Raw genomic sequence first — 6,320 nt, 5'->3', positions numbered from 1 at the left:
ACACTTTACAAATGCAGGATGTCAAAGATATAGGACGGTAGTTCGTAGGCTGAAGATTATATTTCCCAGGCTTCGGAAATGGGAGAACAACTGCCACAACCCAAGAAGATGGAAAGTCACCGGTATGCGAAATCATATTATAAAGATTTAATAAAAAGTTAAAAGCATTGTCAGACATGTGGCGCAAGAAGGCATAAGGAATATCATCTGGGCCAGGAGAAGAGTCCTGACACTGGGACAAAGCGGTCTGCAACTCAGACAGAGAAGGGGACATTATAAGACTCCCCTCCAGTGGAAGAAAAGTTGATGCCGAGAGATTCCATTCTCTGGCGGTGGCGTGCGCTTGGGGCTGCAGGATCCTTCCGGGAGATGCTGGCAAAGTGCTCAGCAAACAGGTCGGCGACAGTCTTAGGATCTGCCACCGTTTGCCCAGCAGACAACAAGACTGGCAGGGAAGGCGCAGGATACTTCCCAGCAATTCGGCGGACTTTATTGAATACATCCGTGAGAGGGGTGTGAACATTAATGGATGAGACATAGGCTTTCCATGATGCTCTTTGTGCCTCCTTCAAAACGCGGCGGGCCCGAACTCGGCAGCGTCGAAAAGCGTCCAGACACTGTGGGTCCCCACGATGTCGCCGGAGCCAAAAGAATGCTGCCCGTTTCTCTCTCACAGCGTTTGTGCATGCTGCGTTCCACCAAGGAAAGGGACGCTTAGTAAAGCGACCGGACGTCCTAGGGATTGTCTGAAGCGCTGTGGAATGTAAAAAATCAGTAAAATAATCAATAGCCTCTGAACAAGTGGAAAAATCGGCCAACGGGCGGATAAAAGAGCTAATGTCTGTGAATCATGGCCAATCTGCCTTGTCTAAAACCCAGCGGTGGGGGGCAGAACTGTGGCTCAGAGTTCACAGATTCTATTAACATAGGAAAGTGGTCACTACCGTGTAAATCAGGTAGGACCCGCCAATTAAAATCAAGGAAAGAATTAGATGTACAGAGAGAAAGATCAAGAGTTGTAAAAGTTCCGGTAGGACTGTGGAAATGTGTAACATCACCAGCATTTAAAATCTCCAATCCCTCACACTCAATAAAAGAACCGATAAAAACCCCACGAGGATTACAAGCACCTTCAACCCACAAAGGGTGACGGCTGTTAAAATCTCCCAACAAGAGGAAAGGTGGAGTCAGCTCACAAACTAGGCCATCAAGATCTCCTCTGGGGACAGGAACCCGAGGAGGGAGATAGAGACTACAAATAGTGTAGGACCGTTTAGAAAGACTGACAGCAACCACCTGAAGGGGAGAGTTAAGTTGCAAGGGGGCAACAGGTATATCTTGACAGACTAGGATAGCTGTGCCACCGTGATGGCCCTGTTCGGGGAAAGGAGTGCTAAAAACAGGCATGATAGCCAGGAGGACTAGAAAAAGTACTATCACCAAGCATCGTCTCTTGTAGAGCAACACAGGTTAGAGAGAACTCCGACAGTAAAGCTTGGAGTTCCCCGCAAGAGGCGCGAAAGCCTCTACAATTCCACTGTAGAAGCTTGATGATGACTATTTAGGTGCAGGGGATGGGCGAGCCTTTTGAAGGGGCTGCCCGTGACTCACCTGATTAGAAATAATCAACCAACGAGAAAACACCGGGAGTTGAGATGTGCAGGGTCGTTGGACTGCAGCCTCTCGGCCTACTGGTGAGTGATGCGAACCATCATCACTTGTACCGGTCATCGGAGGACGAGGGTCAGGCTGGACAGCACTTTCCGACACAGTGGGTCCACGAGGGATGGCTGTGGCTGTGATAATATTCTCGGATGTCTCCATGCTAAGACCATCCTCATCACAAGAAGCCCGATCTGACTCAGAGGGCGTCACAGAAGGCTGAACAAACTATTGGAGCTACCATTGCAGAGCGGTCCCTGGAGGACTCACGATCATGTGCACCGGGAGAAACCTTAGATTGTTTAGACTGAGCTAAATCTATCGACTCCGCAGAGCTGCGGTGCCATTTGGTCAGGCCCTTCAAAGGCTTAGGCGATACAGGGGGCAAATGGACATCCACTACATGGATTACTTTGGTTGAGTCCGGATTATTCCCGTCACATCTTACAGATGACTCAACTGAGTCGTCGGACAAAAGGGCAAACCTATTAGCCAAACGAACAGGACCACCAGACTCAGCAGAATGAGAGGTAGCAGAAGGTGTTGTCTTCAGACCGGCAGACTCAGCTGAAGAGCGAGCGGCCAATGAAGCATAGGATGTCGCACCAGTACCATTCTTCTGGCAGTAAAGGCGTTCGCGGTGGGCGCTACCAAGGTTGATGAACTGACTGTTAGCAAGCTGTAAAATATCCTGTTCCACACGATACCTTGGGCATTACTTGGAACGTACCTGGTGAGTATCACGGCAATGGAAACAATAAGCAGCAGCATTGCAATCCTCCTCAGAATGTGAGTTTAGTGCTGAGCAATTTCCACATTGAGAAGCTTCCTTGCAGGAGCTTTTACCATGGCCGTACACATAGCATGAGAAACACTGAAGAGGGCGAGAAACAAAACGCCTCACCCTAAGATTGATAGGACCGATATGAACACGGTCTGGGAGGGTGGAACCAAAGAAGGTGAGAAGAACCATGTTGGAGGAATTCCTCATCTTAGTCACCTTTTGGACTGAGCTAGGACAAATTGCTAGTATTTCCTCCTCAGGAAATTCATAAAGATCTTGACTGTAAACACAACCTTTGCTATAATTAAAGGTGGGATGAGCGTTCACGGTCTCAAACATGCTGTCAGTGGCGCATGAGAGATATTGCAACATCCTCGCCTGCATAATATCTTTAGCTCGCACGAGCACCCCCTTACCGTACTTCTTGAGATTTCCCTCAGGAATCGTGCCGATCTCTTTGGCTGGGTACCGGGAGGCATGGATGAAATTCCCACGCCCATTTCTGTAGTAGGCCACAAACCAACGTGGAGGCAGGATGTGGCGGACTTCTGGAACAGAATTCTCTAGATAGTTTTCAAAAATATTTGGGATATAATCCATGTCACTGTCTGAAACATTACGTGATTGGAGAAGTTTAATTTTAAAGCCAAAGCCGGCAAGGGGTAGAGATGCTACATGTTCAAAAGCCAAACGGGCTTCATCACATGACAGAAACGTCACATAGCAGCAGTTAGATGGAAAGTCCTTATCATAAACAAGTCGAATGCGAAGAACCGTGCCATACGCCTTGAGAAGGGAGTGCAGGGCGTGATAAGAAAAAGATGGATTTACATTTATCATCAAAAGGGAGTCCAAACCAGGAGAGATGCGTCCCTCAGAAGAACTCCCAGAACAGGAGACTGCTGTGGGAGGCCCTTGTGGAGGGATATCCTCCTCCCTATTCAGAGCTGAAGATGACGTCTCGCGTGCCAGGTCAACCACCTCACGAGAACCTGATAGCTTTTTGTTTTCCCATAAGCATACAGTAACACAAAATATTAGCTCCATGTACAAGGGAAACCACCTACTGGGACTACAATGGGTACGAGCGCTGGTCGCCGTGGACGGGGTACCTCGTCCCCATACGGACCAGTCGTTTTAAAAGAAAGGGCCCCCATGATGGGAATGTTTGTCCACAATAGAGCTGAGACACCCCCTACCAAAGCATCTCAGCCTGGACACCAACCATCCAACACAGGAGGACCCCTCTTGGGCGATCCCTCCAGCGGGTGGTTCCACTGGTCCACTGGCAGCTTACGTAAGAACCATTTAGTCTGGCCCCTCACTGGCGACCTTACTAGCATGGGTAGCCCTCTCCCTCTTGGAAGGGCAGAGCAGAGGCCAAAGCCCCCTCTAGCCTAGCTTGCCAGGTCACAGGGGCACGCAAGCTCCGCCACCATGACAAGGCGGTTCCCATTTGGGGGGGAGAGAGAGAGAGGGGGACCCAGCAACTCTGCCATCAGTATTTTCATTTTTACCATGAGGCAATGTCAGGAGGGTTATTTCTCTATAAGGAAGAGCAAACCCTGATATGTAGGTACATACAATCTTATGACTAGGAAAACCTGTAATTATGATTTATTAATGTTTTTTTTTTTGTTTCTCTCTTCCACAGAAAATCTAACCGAGGCCTTAAGATTGTGAGATAATGTTTACATGATGTGCTGCAGACCAGCAGTTACATATTTTTTTTTCGTCCTTATAACTGAGCAATTTGATTGGATAAGAAACAGGTGAGAGAGGTATGTCTTCAATGTAAGCTTTGTGCAATTTGTGCCTTAAGTGTATGGGTTGGAAAACTTACTAAAGTTTACTCAAGTCCCTCTGGATGATGTCTTGGCCTTTTTATGTAGAAAATGTCATCATACATCTTGGATTTAGGTATGCCAGTTGATATCTTTATTGAACTCATAAAGTTATGTGTCACAACTAATGCCTTTTCCTTTGGAGGAAAAATTTCATGCAACGCTTTGGAAACAGTATTGGCTCTCCCTTGTCCCCGCTTTTAAGAAATTCATATATGAATTATTTTGAAACAGAATTACTACCTAAAATTGCCCCACAAAATCTACGTTGGTATCGGTATGTTGACAATATATTCTCCTTTTGGCCCAATACACTCAATAATTTTGATTTTTTCAGAAAACTAAACAACTAGGTACCTTCCATTAGTTTCAAAATTAAATGGGAGAATAACAATTCACTCCCATTTCTTGATATTCTGGTTACTCAGAGTTAATGATCTTACATTTACTGTGTATCGAAAGCCCACCCATTGTGACCTGTACGAATATATTTTCTACTTCTCCTACCATAATGATGACATCAAAATGGTTATTTCTACCATGTTCCTTAGAGCGTTACGAATCTGTAGCCCCCAATACCTAGATAGTGAGAACTCAAATATTTGGTCAATCTTTTGAAAATTAAAGCATTCTGATTGATTCATAAAGAAAAGTTATTTTAGGCTAGAAAGACGTATTTTGTCCCTAATTCCCACCCAGACAATACCAAACAGTATTTATGTCTCCCGTTATGTTAAAAGCTTTGAAAGTATCAAGTCAGTCAGCAGAGATTTTGATGTAAATATAGCTTTTAAGTACACATCCACCATCAAATCTAGGAGTATCCTTGCTCACAATAATTTGTGTTAAAAGCTGTTTTTTTTCTAATTCCTTGTAAAGATTGCAACTTAGTTTATATAAGAGAAACAGGCAGATCCTTGGATGTGAGGTTAAAAGAACACAAGGGTTAAATAGGAGAAACAGGCAGATCCTTGGATGTGAGGTTAAAAGAACACAAGAGTTATATAGGAGAAACAGGCAGATCCTTGGATGTGAGGTTAAAAGAACACAAGGGTTAAATAGGAGAAACTGGTAGATCCTTGGATGTGAGGTTAAAAGAACAAAGAGAAGTGTAAGGAATTGTCACACTAATAATGCCAAGTTCATCCATGCTTTTGATAATAATCACTTAATTGAATGGATTCCAGTCAAATGTTATTCAAATGTAAGAATTTAAAAAAATGTAAGATTTTAGAATCAGTTTGTATACAGAACCATAAGAATTATAATCTAAATGAAGGCATGTTTAAGTTAGATCCATTAATGAGAGCACTGGTGACTAAATCCCTACCAGATCTAGGGATTAGTGGTAAAGACAGGTGAGGTCCTGATAGGGTTTGAGTAAGGTGGAGCTCACAGATGAGGTTGGCCATTCACTGTGCCATGTTACTTTCATCCTCTGTCCCTCCCCCTTCTCTTGGTTCAGTTCGCTTGTATTTTTCATTCTGTTTTCTACTACTGAAACTGCTGAAACGTCCAGAATAAATACTTTAAGTCTTTAATTGTGTTTTTACTGACAAGTTTATATTAACGATAGCGTGCGGACGCACACTCGCTCCGCCGTCCGCAAACCCTGAAAACGCAGAACCGGAGGCAAGGGGCAACAAGACTGTTGACAACTGGGCAATAGAAGCCTTCATAGCAGCAAGATCAGACTCTGTCTACAGCGACAAACCTGCTGGCCCAAGGGGCCTCAAAAGCCGGCTCCTGCCAGCGAGAACGCTTCTCACTGAAACCGCCTGACTTGGCCCGCTTGTTCTCCTTAGCAGAACGCTTCTCAGCAACCTTCACATACGCTTGGAACTGGAGAAGGGAGAGGTGGGAACATTCACTACACCGGTCTTCGGCTGAACACATGGCGGGCCGACAAGACACACAGCGGGAATGCGGCTCTAAAGCCTCGCCCCGCAAGCACCTCTTGCATCCAACACAACTCCGAGCGGCCATGGCAACTAAGGGAAAAGTAGAAATGGAAGCGGCAAAGAAGCGGG

The sequence above is a fragment of the Portunus trituberculatus genome, chromosome 12 (genome assembly GCF_017591435.1).
Source record: "Portunus trituberculatus isolate SZX2019 chromosome 12, ASM1759143v1, whole genome shotgun sequence".
NCBI lineage: Eukaryota > Metazoa > Arthropoda > Malacostraca > Decapoda > Portunidae > Portunus > Portunus trituberculatus.
The sequence above is the reverse complement of the archived record's forward strand: the minus strand, read 5'-3'. Positions refer to the sequence as shown.